This window comes from Panthera uncia (genome assembly GCF_023721935.1).
Source record: "Panthera uncia isolate 11264 chromosome C1 unlocalized genomic scaffold, Puncia_PCG_1.0 HiC_scaffold_3, whole genome shotgun sequence".
Lineage (NCBI taxonomy): Eukaryota > Metazoa > Chordata > Mammalia > Carnivora > Felidae > Panthera > Panthera uncia.
The window spans coordinates 26,387,829-26,401,455 of record NW_026057584.1 but is presented as its reverse complement, the minus strand read 5'-3'; the positions used below and the strand labels follow the sequence as shown (position 1 = coordinate 26,401,455).

General features: G+C 40.4%; 1 long non-coding RNA gene across 1 annotated transcript in view; it reads left to right on the top strand.

Moving 5' to 3' along the window:
* LOC125911238 (uncharacterized) overlaps positions 1–13,627 on the top strand; it is a 64,620-nt gene that overhangs the window by 4,566 nt on the left and 46,427 nt on the right. The window contains exon 2 of the long non-coding RNA XR_007454292.1: positions 751–904. This is a non-coding gene — a long non-coding RNA (uncharacterized LOC125911238). The remainder of the gene's footprint in view (positions 1–750; positions 905–13,627) is intronic.

Genomic DNA, 13,627 nt, shown 5'->3' with positions numbered 1-13,627 from the left:
ACAACTTGGTCATTGTAGTTCCAGATGGTGAAAAATGCCTTGAACTCAGTCTACTGGCCAGCGCAGGTCTCCTTTTGCATGGCCCTAATCTTTAAAGAGACACATTAACAGAAAAAAAGTTGATCTCAAACTCCTTAATAGGCAAGGAGAAGAGTTAGAACGCCAAGGGATATGGTATGAAGTGTTGACCTTTGGAGCCAACTGCCAAAAAAAGAATTCTTGAGACATCTTTGGTGCAAAAAGTGGTTTTATTAAAGCATGGGGACAGGACCCGTGGGCAGAAAGACCTGCACTGAGGTTATGAAGAGTGACTGATTATATACTTTCAGGGTGGGAGGTGGGTAGGGACAGCATAAGTCTCTAAGGTAGTTTGGAAACAAGGTTTCCGGGACCTTGAGGGGCTAGCTGTTGTTAGGAAAAGGTCATTTATTACTGTTTAGTAAAAACTTAGTTATGAGACCCTTCAGAAGTATATCAGTGGGCCATAAGCTTGGAGTATGATTGCCAGCCTATATCTTGGTACAAGAAGTTTCCAAAGGACTTTTTATATGTTAAAGTGGACTTACAGGACGCTGGGGGGTTGGGATAATGTTAAGTTAAGATTGTATTTTGCCCCTTAGCGAAGTGTCATCATTGAGACAGCCGAGCTCCTAGAGGAAGGTCACTCTGCCTGTGTCAAGGACTTGTCAATGGGCTATAGGTTATAAGGAAATTTAATTTTTCATTTACCTTTCTTTCTCACATCACAAGGAGTTTATCTTCATGTCCTTGACCAGGAGGCCCAACTTAGTGAGGAGATATCCTTGGCCTTGCCTTGGCAAGTTCTGCAGCCTCCATCTCACCTGGACCACATCTAGGACCCGGACTAGGGCACTGTTGCTGAAGCCTCTGCATAGAACTTTCTGTAAGTGTAAGCTGTTTTTATTCTCCTCCACTCACATATTCACATTTTCAGGTAATCCTGACTTTTAATAATGGCCTTTAATAATCAATTTGACAACAATCAGATTTTTTCTAACTCAAATAATTGGCTCTGATAGTGATATTTCAGATCAAGAAGATCTGAACAAGATAAAAATTCATTTGCCTCAAGAGGAAATGGAAGTTTTGGGGCAGACCTATGGGGGAGCTGTCTGAAGCAAGCAGGCCTTTGTGGTACTTTGTGGCTATGTTTTGAGTCTCTGAGCAGGACCAGGCATGCCCATGTAGATGGCAAAGGCAAGATTTCTCTAGAGAGTTTTAGAATTATTGCCAAATCCCTAGGAAATGCAGTAACGTAAGTGAGGTGATTTGAAGTGTTGGGGTCCAGAGTCAATGGCCAAGAAAGATTTCTTGAGATGTCTTCAGTGCAAAAAAGTGTTTTTATTATAGCATGACAGGACCCTTGAACAAAAAGAGCTGCACTGAGATTGTGAAGAGCAGTTGACTGTATACTTTGGAGTGGGGGTGGGGTGGGGCGTGTAAAGACAAAGGAAATTTCCAAAAGGATTTTCATATGTTAAAGAAGACTTGCAGGATCCTGGAGGCCTGGCTATTGTCAAGCTAAGGTTCTTTTTCCCTCTAGCCAGGCATCACCATTAACACAGCTGGGGGAGTCCCTGGAGGAATGTTACACTCTGTGTCAAGTATTTGTCAATGGGCTGCAGGTAAAAGGAAATTTATTTTTATCTACGTTTCCTTTTGCCTTTGTTCTCCACATCATTGAAGAAACCCCAAGACTCCTAATTTTAGAGGCAGTGATTAGTGATGTTTGTGGAGATGGGTTTCATTATACATTTCCATTTACATGAAGAGATTAGGAAGATATTATCTATGTGTTTAATGAAATACAACATTAAATGATCTATAAGCCATTTTCAAATGTGAAAATACTAAATAATTGTTTTGGATACTTGCCATACCTCCTTGAAATGTGAGCTGATTGCCCCTTTGACATGTAATCTTGTTATTTTGCAACTTTATCTCTTCTTTTCCTCAATGAACTTTTTTGTTTTTCAAAATAAAGTTTTTTTGAGCACTTTAGGTCATCTTAATTTTTCATCAAAATTAGCTCCTTTGTGGATAGATTGGATACATCATGTCCCGTTCACTTCTAGTGTATATTTCCTAAGAATAAAGGAGTTCTCTTAATAACTGTAGCACAGTTATCCAATGTAGAAATTTAACCCTGATATATATTCTTTATTTAGTTATATTATTCTTATTTTGTAGAGTAAGCTGTACTCCCACTGTGAGGCTTGAATTTACAACCCTGAAATTGAGTCACATGCTCTACTGACTGAGCCAGCCAGGTGCCCTGAACCCTGATATAATATTCTTAAATTATATCTACAGTCCATATTCCAATTTCAACAAGTGTTCTAATAATATCCTTCCATTACAGTGAAGTCTGATAAAATAAAAAATGGAGATCAGCCCTTAAAATTGCCTGAGTGCACAAAACCAGTTCAGTCATAAAACTGAATGTAGCTTATTTTCAAGACTAACTTGACCTGGGTCATTTATTCCTACTGCCTCTGAAAATCGCTGGCAAAACTTGAACTCTTTTTCCAAGATTGATATGAGGACCAACTCCCTTTCATTTAAGAAAATCCCAATATTATAACTAATAACTAACCACTGTGAAGAATAGTCACTGTCTTCCTTACCATACAGTAGTGCTTCCCCACTTACCTGCTGGGGATAAGTTCCAAGACCCCATAGTGGATGCCTGAAACCCTGTATATACCATGTTTTTTATACATACTATTGTACCTGGGATTCAGGAGTGCAAGAGCACCTGACTTCTGGGGTCTGAAACAGACTGGGTTCAGCAATTCTCTGCTGACGAAATCCAAAAGTGGAGAAACCAACTGTGGTGAAACAAGAAAGGAATGTATTTCAGTGAGGGCAACACCAGGAAGACCGTGGACTAGTGTCTCAAAGACTATCTTCAAAGTGCTGAAATACTTCCAGGTTTATATAAGGAAAATCTGGGGCAAAGGTGAGTGGGTCCATGTGGGTAGGCAGTGAAAGTCAAGTCAATCATTGTCTTAGAGTTAATCCAAACTTATTTGTCAGGTCTTGCTGGCTCAGGGCAGCCTTATTGCTTAAGAGGGTAGTTTGGATTCCATCAGGGGATGTTTCGGCCCCAGGGTCTTCTTTTTTTTTTTTCTTTTAATGTTTATTTATTTTTGAGAGAGAGAGAGAGAGAGAGAGAGAAAGAGATAGTGCAAGCTAGGGAGGGGCAGTGAGAGAGGGAGACACAGGATCCAAAGCAGGTTCTGCGCTGACAGCAGACAGCCAGATGTGGGGCTCTAACTAATGAACCATGAGATCACGACCTGAGCTGAAGTCAGACTCTTAACCAACTGAGCTACCTGGGCACCCACCCCCAGGGTCTTCTCCCTGAGTCAAGAAACAAACTGGAAAGAAGAACCCAACTAGAAACTGTGAGGTCAAAATGCGGGCAGCAGAAATCCTCCTTCACTATGATAAAGCTTAATTTATGAGTTAGCCATAGTAACAGATTACCAACAATAATAGAATAATTATAATAATGTACTATTAAAAAGTTATGTGCATATGATCTCTCAAACTGTCTCATTGTACTGTACTCACCATTCTTCCTGTGATGTCTATGTGATGAGATGTAGTGAGGTGAATCACGTGGTCACCATGACATAGTGTTAGGCTACTGACGATTTGTCAGAAGGAAGATCCTCTGCCTCTGGATCACAGATGACCATGGGGAACTGAAACTGTGGAAAGCAAAACTAGATTGGGGTGGGGGTGGGGTACACTACTGTTAAACTGCTTTATAATAATAAACCCCTAAGCCTTATTCTATGTTTTGGTTTGAGTGCGTCCCATTTGTGAACTTTTGGTGTGTGCAGAAGAAACTTTTACTAATTACTTCTTCAATGATTCACTGGTTTGATTTGGCTATTTCTGAACTTACTGACAAGTCCAATGTAGAATATTTTGTTATCTTGCCTCTCTAATATCCTTTCACCTGGCACAGTTCCTTTTGTCTGATAATTCATGACATTAACATTCTTTGAAGAATACAGCCAGGTAATTTCAAAAATATAATTTATTGTCAAATTGGCTAACATACAGTGTCTAAAGTGTGCTCTTGGTTTTGGGGGTAGATTCCCGTGGTTCATCGCTTACATGCAACACCCAGTGTTCATCCCAACAAGTGCCCTCCTCAATGCCCATCACCCATTTCCCCCTCTCCCCTGCCCCACCATCAACTCTCAGTTTGTTCTCTGTATTTAAGAGTCTCTTGTGGTTTGCCTCCCTCCCTCTCTGTTTGTAACTATTTTATTTCCCCTTCCCTTCCCCCATGGTCTTCTGTTAAGTTTCTCAAGGTCCACATATGAGTGAAAACATATGATATATGTCTTTTTCTGACTTATTGCACTCAGCAAAAACCTTCCAATTTCATCCAAGTTGTTGCAAATGGCATGATTTCATTTTTTCTCGTTGCCAAGTAGTATTCCATTATATATATAAACCACATCTTTATCCATTCATCAATTGATGGACATTTAGGATCGTTCCATAATTTGGCTATTGTTGAAAGTGCTGCTCTAAACATTGGGGTACACGTGTCCCTATGAATCAGCACTCCTGTATCCTTTGGATAAATTCCTAGTAGTGCTATTGCTGGGTATTAGGGTAGTTCTATTTTTACTTTTCTGAGGAACCTCCACACTGTTTTCCAGAGTGGCTGCATCAGTTTGCATTCCCACCAACAGTGCAAGAGGGTTCCTGTTTCTCCACATCCTTGCCAGCATCTGTTGTTTCCTGAGTTGTTAATTTTAGCCACTCTGACCGGTGTGAGGTGGTATCTCAGTGTGGTTTTGATTTCTATTTCCCTGATGATGAGTGATGTTGAGCATCTTTTCATGTGTCGGTTGGCCATCTGGATATCTTCTTTGGAAAAGTGTCTATTCATGTCTTCTGCCCATTTCTTCACTGGATTATTTGTTTTTTGGGTGTTGAGTTTGGTAAGTTCTTTATAGATTTTGGATACTAACCCTTTATCCGATATGTCATTGCAAATATCTTGTTCCATTCTGTCAGTTGCCTTTTAGTTTTGTTGTGTTTCCTATGCAGTGCGGAAGCTTTTTATCTTGATGAGGTCCCAATATTTCATTTTTGCTTTTAATTCCTTTGCCTTTAGAGATGTGTCAAGCAATAAATTGCTGAGGCTGAGGTCAAAGAGGTTGTTGCCTGCTTTTCCTCTAGGGTTTTGATGGTTTCCTGTCTCACATTTAGGTCTTTCATCAATTTTGAGTTTATTTTTGTGTATGGAAGAAAGTGGTCTAGTTTCATTCTTCTGCATGTTGCTGTCCAGTTTTCCCAGCACCATTTGCTAAAGACACTGTCTTTTTACCATTGGATACCCTTTCCTGCTTTGTCAAAGATTAGTTGGCCATACATTTGTGGGTCCAATTCTGGGTTCTCTATTCTATTCCATTGGTCTATGTGTCTGTTTTTGTGCCAATATTATACTGTCTTGATGATTACAGCTTTGTAGTAGAGGCTGAAGTCTGCCTTCCACTTTGGTTTTCTTCTTCAATATTACTTTGGCTATTCGGGGTCCTTTGTGGTTGCATACAAATTTTAGTATTGTTTGTCCTAGCTTTGAGAAGAATGCCAGTGCAATTTTGATTGGGATTGCATTGAATGTGTAGATTGCTTCGGGGAGTATTGACATTTTAACAATATTTATTCTTCCAATCCATGAGCATGGGACGTTTTTCCATTTCTTTGTGTCTTCTTCAATTTTTCTCATATGTTTTCTATAGTTTTCAACATACAGATCTTTTATATCTTTGGTTAGTGTTTTTTTAATTTTTAAAACATTTTTATTTATTTTTGAGAGACAGCATGAGTGAGAGACGGGCACAGAGAGAGGGAGACACAGAATCCAAAGCAGGCTCCAGGCTCCAAGCTGTCAGCACAGAGCCCAATGCAGGGCTCAGACCCACAAACTGTGAGATCATGACCTGAGCCGAAGTCAGACACCCAACTGACTGAGCCACCCAAGTGCCCCTTTGGTTAGGTTTATTCCTAGGTATTTTATGCAATTGTATAAATGCAAATGTTCTTTGTGCAATTGTAAATGTGATTAATTTCTTTTTTTTTTTTTTAATGTTTATTTATTTTGGAGACAGAGAGAGAGACAGAGCATGAACAGGGGAGGGTCAGAGAGAGAGGGAGACACAGAATCTGAAACAGGCTCCAGGCTCTGAGCTGTCAGCACAGAGCCCGATGCGGGGCTCGAACTCACGGACCGTGAGATCATGACCTGAGCCGAAGTTGGACGCTCAACCAACTGAGCCACCCAGGTGCCCCGTAAATGTGATTAATTTCTTGATTTCTCTTTCTGTTGCTTCATTATTGGTGTATAGAAATGCAACCAATTTCTGTACATTGATTTTTTACCCTGTGACTTTGCTGAATTCATGTATCAGTTCTAGCAGCCTTTTGGTGGAGTCTTTCGGGTTTTTCATGTAGAGTATCATGTCGTCTGCGAAAAGTGAAAGTTTGACTTCTTTGCCAATTTTGATGCCTTTTATTTGGTTTTGTTGTCTGATTGCTGATGCTAGGACTTCTAACACTATGTTAAACAACAGTGGTGAGAGTGCACATCCCTGTTGTATTCCTGATCTCAAGGGGAAAGCTCACAGTTTTTCTCCATTGAGGATGATATTAGCTGTGGGCTTTTCAAATATGGCTTTTATAATGTTTATGTATGTTCCTTCTATCCTGATTTTTTTGAGGGTTTTTATTAAGAAAAGTTGCTGTATTTTGTCAAATGCTTTTTCTGCATCTATTGACAGGATCATATGATTCTTATACTTTCTTTTATTAATGTGATGTATCACGTTGATTGATGTGCAAATATTGAACCAGCCCTGCAGCCCAGGAATGAATCCCACTTGATCATGGTGAATAATTCTTTTAATATGCTTTTGAATTCTATTTGCTAGTATCTTGTTGAGAATTTCTGCATCCATGTTCATTTGGGATATTGGCCTGTATGTGGGGTCTCTGTCTGGTTTGGGAACCAAGGTAATGCTGGCTTCATAGAATGAATCCTGAAGCTTTCCTTCCATTTCTAGTTTTTGGAATGGCTTGAGAAGGATAGGTATTAAGTCTGGTAGAATTCCCCTGGGAAGACATCTGGCCCAGGACTCTTATTTGTTGGGAGAGTTTTGATAACTAATTCAATTTCTTCACTAGTTATGGGTCTGTTCAAATTTTCTATTTCTTTCTGTTTGATTTTGGTAGTGTGTGGGTGTCTAGGAATTTGTCCATTTCTTCCAGGTTGTCCAGTTTGTTGGCATGTAATTTTTCATAGGGGGCGCCTGGGTGGCTCAGTTGGTTGAGCGTCTGACTTTGGCTCAGGTCATGATCTCGTGGTCTGTGAGTTTGAGCCCGCGTTGGGCTTTGTGCTGCTGACAGCTCAGTGCCTGGAGCCTACTTCGGATTCTGTGTCTCCCTCTCTCTCTGCCCGTCCCCCGCTCATGTTCTGTCTCTGTCTGTCAAAAATAAATAAACATTAAAAAATTTTTTTTTTCATAGTATTCTCTGATAATTGCTTGTATTTCTTGTCTTGGACTCTAAGTCTAAAGTTCTTTCTTGTCTAGCAAGAATGCGGGACACAGGATTAAATGCGAGAGATGACTAATGTCTGGGAAAAGACAAGAGCCCCGATTAAGGGTCCTTGCTCTGTTTTTATTAGGATCATAAGGCTTACAAACATAGTGATGGACGTGCACAAAGAGACAATGAAACTGTGAACATTAATTCATGGATGTGAGGGAAAGGGCATCTTGAAGATATTTGAGGTTAGGGGTTTGGGTTAATACAAAACAAAATCCTGGTGCCAGACAGCTGGGCTGAAGGTTGTTTACAGCAGACATGAGGCACCACCTCTGTTTATCTTAGCTAGCCTAGGGAATAAGACAGAGAGAGCAAGTAACTTCAGCGTTAACAAGGCACCTTTTCTTTTGCTAATCAGCTCTGCTCTGGGCAGCTTCACCTGCAGTTCAGGGGTCTATAGCCCTATTTACCTGTTTGCCTAATTTGGTCCTTCCTTCCTGTGAAAGCAGCTTTCTGCTATAGTACTAAATTGGGGGACACTTTTGCCCTGCATACCTAATCTTGTTTACCTCATATACTGTAATGGGGGCCTTTGCCCCACCCTTTCTATCCTGGGGCCTCAGCCCTGCCTTCTCTATACTGGGGCTTTTGCCCCACCCTCTCTATACTTATTTACTTAATCTTGTTCACCCAAACTTGGGTATGAGCATCCTATGGCTTTGTAATTCTTTTTGCCTTGTTAACTCATCAGCGCAGGCTCAGGGAATTCCTAAGCTTATTCCCCACAATTTCTGAGGGATTGTTGTGATAAATCCGTTTTCATTTGTGATTTTATCTATTTAGTTCCTCTCTCTTTTCTTTTTGAGAAGCCTGGCAGGTGGTTTATCAGTTTTGTGTTGTTGTTTTTTCTTTTTTTTTCTCAAAAAACCAGCTCTTAGTTTCATTGATCTGTTCTACTTTTTTTTTTTATTCTACATTGTTTATTTCTGCTCTGATCTTTATTATTTCTCTTCTTCTGCTGGCCTTGGGGTTTCTTTGTTGTTCTGCTTCTAGTTCCTTCAGGTGAGCTGTTAGATTTTGTATTTGGGATTTTTCTTGTTTCTTGAGATAGGGCTGGATTTTAATGTATTTTCCTCTTAGGATGCCTTTGCTGCACCCCAAAGGGTTGGACTGTTGTGATTTCATTTTCATTTGTTTCCATATATTTTTAAATTTCTTCTTTAATTTCCTGGTTGATCCATTCATTCTTTAGAGGATGTTCTTTAACCTCCATGCATTTGGAGGTTTTCCAAACTTTTCCTGTGGTTGATTTCGAGTTTCATAGCACTGTGATCTGAAAATGTGCATGGTATGATCTCAATTGTTTTATATTTGTTGAGGGCTGTTTTGTGACCCAGTATGTGATCTATCTTGGAGAATGTTCCACGTGCACTCGAGAAGAGTGTGTATACTGCTGCTTTAGGATGAAAAGCTGAATATATCTGTGTCAAGTCCATGTGGTCCAGTGTATCATTCAGGGCCATTGGTTCTTTGTTGATTTTCTGTCTGGATGATCTGTCCATTGTTGTAAGTGGAGTATTAAAGTCCCCTGCAATTACCACATTCTTACCAATAAGATTTCTTATGTTTGTGATTAATTGTTTTAAATATTTGGGTGCCTCTGAATTTGGTGCCTAAACATTTATAATTTTTAGCCCTTCTTGATGGATATACCCCGTAATTATGATATAATGCCCTTCTTCATCTCTTGTTACAGCCTTTAGTTTAAAATCTAGGTTGCCTAATGTAAGTATGGCTACTCCAGCTTTCTTTTAACTTCCAGTAACATGATAGATGGTTCTCCATCCCCTCACTTTCAATCTGAAGGTGTCCTCAGGTCTAAAATGGGTCTCTTGTAGACAGCAAATAGATGGGTCTTTTTTTTTTTTTTAATCCATTCTGATATTCTACGTCTTTTGGTTGGAGCATTTAGTCCAATTACATTCAGTGTTATTATTGAAAGATATGGATTTAGAGTAATTGTGTTATCTGTAGATTTCATGCTTGTAGTGATGTCTCTGGTCCTTCGTGGTCTTTGCAACATTCTACTCAGAGTTCCCCTTAGGATCTCTTCTTATAGGGCTGGTTTAATGGTGATGAATTCCTTCAGTTTTTGTTTGTCTAGGAAAACCTTTATCTTTCCTTCTATTCTGAATGACAGACTTGCTGGATAAAGGATTCTTGGCTGCATATTTTTCATATTGAGCACATTGAATATTTCCTGCCACTCCTTTCTGGCCTGCCAAGTTTCAGTAGATAGGTCTGCTACTACTGTTATGTGTCTGCCCTTGTATGTTAAGGCATGTTTGTCCCTAGCTGCTTTCAGAATTCTCTGTTTATCTTTGATTTTGCCGTTTTTATGATATGTCATGTAGAAGATTGATTCAAGTTATGTCTAAAGGGAGTTCTCTGTGCCTCCTAGATTTCAATGTCTGTTTCCTTACCCAGAGTGGGGAAGTTCTCAGCTATGATTTGTTCAAGTACACCTTCTGCCCCTTTTTCTCTCTTCTTCTTCTGGAACTCCTATGGTACAGATATTATTCCATTTCATTGAATCACTTAGTTCTCTAATTCTCCCCTAGTGGTCCAGAATTTTTTTTTATCTCTGTTTGTCTCAGCTTCATCTTTTCCTATAATTTTATCTTCTGTTTCACCTATTCTCCCCTCTCACTTTTCAATCCTCGCTGTCACTGCCTCTAGTTTATTTTGCACCTCATTTACAGCTTTTTTTAAAATAACCTTCTCGCCCTGTTTTTTTGAATTTTTTTAATGGTTTATTTATTCTTGAGAGAGAGAGAGAGAGAGAGAGACAGAGCACGAGCGGGAGAGTGACAGTACGAAAGAGGGACACAGAATCAGAAGCAGATTCCAGGCTCTGAGCTGTCCGCCCAGAGACCGATGTGGGGCTCAAACTCACAGGCCATGAGATCATGACCTGAGCCGAAGTCGGATGCTTTACTGACTGAGCCACCCAGGTGCCCCTCATTTACAGCTTTTTTAATTCATCATTACTATTTTAGTATTTACTCATTTACTATTTTAGTTCCTTGATCTCTGAAGCAATAGATTCTCTGCTGTCTTCTATGCATTTTTCAAGCCCAGACAAAGAGAGTTATGACAAGGATGGGAAAAAGAAAAGAAAAGAAAATTGACCAGGCAAAGAAAATCTATGGCTTAATCCAGAGAGAGAGAGATGGGAAAATAAAGGAGATACAGAACAGGTATAAAGAGAATAGATTAAATATGTCTGCTTAAACAAACCAATAACCAGGATAACCAGACTAGAGAAGGGAAGAAATAAGGAGAAAAGGAAGAGGAAAAAAAAAAAAAAAAATATATATATATATATATATATATATATATATAATAAGAATTGTCCAATAATTAAATCAGGAAATGAAAAACTGCTGGGTGCCTTGCAACCAGTGGCACTGCTAGTCTGGAGGAGGGGCTGTCTGGTTCATCAGCATCAATTCCGCTCCAGTAGCAATGCAGTTCCCAGGCACAGAGGGTTGTGGTTTGGTGTAGGCTGGTCCTGCCTCCCCTGTGGGCCCTCTTTCCATTCCCTGAGATCCCACCTTATTGGTGATGGGGAGAAAAATGGTGAAATCCCAGTCTCTCCTCTACAGATCGGGTGTCCCAAACCACTCTGTTCTGGCTGTCCTTGCAGTGCCGTGGGCATGAATGAGGCAGTTTGTCTAACTCCGCTGACTCTCGTGCTTCCCTGGTGCTCGACTGGGCTTAAAACCCCAATGTCTTAAAGGGTCCCACTCCGTGCGCCCCAGTACCAGGGGGAGTGCCTCTCCATGCTGCCGCTGCCCATATATGGTCTCTGCTGGCGGGTGCAGGCAGTCTTTGTCCTTTGAACGGTTTTATACCTTCTTCTCACAGCACTCCAGGGAGGGGATTGCTTTCTCCCACTGCAGACTATGCCTCTGAACTAGTCATAGCCCAGGACTGGCTCCCCTCCTCCCCAGGTATGCAAACTGAGCAGCTGGCCCCAGTCTGGAGGAAGCCCCGCAGTTAGAGATTGGATCTTTCTGTCCTAGTCCATGGTTTTTCACTTGTTCAGATACAGATGTACACTCCCCAGCCTCTTGTTCTCTTCCCTGTGTCTCTCCACAGAAGGGGATCCCTCCCCTTCATGCCTATGCCACCCATTTTATCTCTCCCAGTTTGCAATCACACACCTATGGCCCACCAGGTTGTCCCAGTGGGCCCCTGGAGACATTTTTGTCCCTCTACAGCCCGGACTCTTGGAATTCAAGGTCCTTTGGCATCAACACTGCTGTGTTTGAGGGACGAGGGAACTCCGGGTCCCCCTACTTTTCCGCCATGTTGGATCTCTCTTGTCTGAACCACCTTAATTTTAATATCTTAACTTGGTTAAGATGATGTTCACCAGGTTTCTCCATCACAAAGGTAATATTTCATAAGTTCCTGTGTTTCATTTTGTGAATTAAGATCAAATGTGCTTCTGAATGCAGAAATGATTTAGTCAAATTGCCCAGTGTTTCATGAATACTTTGAGCCGTTTATATCTCCTTGGCAGGAATAAGTCACATCTTTTACTTGATAGTTCTACTGGCAGGTTAGCATACTTTTATTAATTGAAATGTAAATTAGGGCCAGAGTAATCAAGGAATGTTCCAGTTAGTGCATATACCTTGAATTTAGAGCTTTAGTAATTAACAGAAGGGAATGAAAGATCAGGACACTAGAGGAGCTTGGAACAAAACTAGGAAGGCTTCTAGAAAGGAAGGACAGTCTGGAGGATGGATATTGGGAAGAAGTAGGAATTCAGGTTCATCAGATAAGTAGTGGCTGGGAGGCACCCTGGGACATAGGCTTGCTGTATGGATTTGGGCATGAGACCACCTGGGTTTAATCCTAACTCTCTTCCTTACCAGTTGCCTGTTGTCATTGTGGGAATTAAGTTCTGATGCTTATGTGAAGGGTATTGCAGAGCCGTTTGCTGCATTGTAGCTATTCAGTTCAGTTACTGTTGGCCAGTATTTTTATTATTACTAAATATCACACCAATTTAGATTTGATGTAGTAGGAGGTAGAGTCCCTAAGACCTAGGAGAGTAGAGTTCATTCATTTATTTATTCTCTTATTCAGTAAATACTAGTTGGGTTCCTCCTAATGTTAAGGGTACAATATTGTACAAGATAAAATATCTGCTTTCAAAGATCTTGGAATACAGTTATGAAAATAAGACTGGTATAAGATAATTTAAAATGTAAGACAGAGCATGATAAATGTAAGAGTAAGGTAACAGTCCAGAACAGGGAACTGACACTGTGGGTGGCCTACTTGATTTGCCTCTTTTTCCCACTTTATTTTTATGGGCTAGTGGAAAAATCATGGGCATATAACATTCCACAGTTCAAGACTGAAGTTGGAAACCTCTCCCTTGAGTTAATTAATCTCTCCTCCATGCCTCTGTTTCCTTATTTGTAAAATGGAGATATTAATAGTGTCTACCTCACAGGGTTATTCTGAGGCTAAAACAAGGCAAAACATGGGTAGCATCCAGTCTGGCAGCAATAAGAGCCCAGTTCATAGTAACATCATTACTGTTTTTCCTTACCTTCATCCTTAGGAGAGGCCATCCTCTTCCCAAGTTGGTAGGGAAACAAAACCCATAGAAACTGCCCCTTCCTTCCAACTGAGTTAGCCCTCATTCATTTGGAAAGCTGCTTCTTCTAGTTTCAGATATTTAGGCCAGTGTCTACTGGTCACTTTAGTTAACCCTTGTATTGTGAGGGTGAGCAAGGGTTACGGGCGCTAGCTTTAAGTCTCTGTTGTGTTGATTTCTTTCCATAGCTTGTTCCCATTTTAGAGAAAGCTAAAGTAAGCCTCCATTACTAATATCATTTGAGAAAATGCTGCCCTTTGCTTGTCCTTCATCTGAGAGTTTGCAACCAACACTAGGGATCTTTCAAGATAAAACAAATGTAAGCTAAGGTGCAAAAGA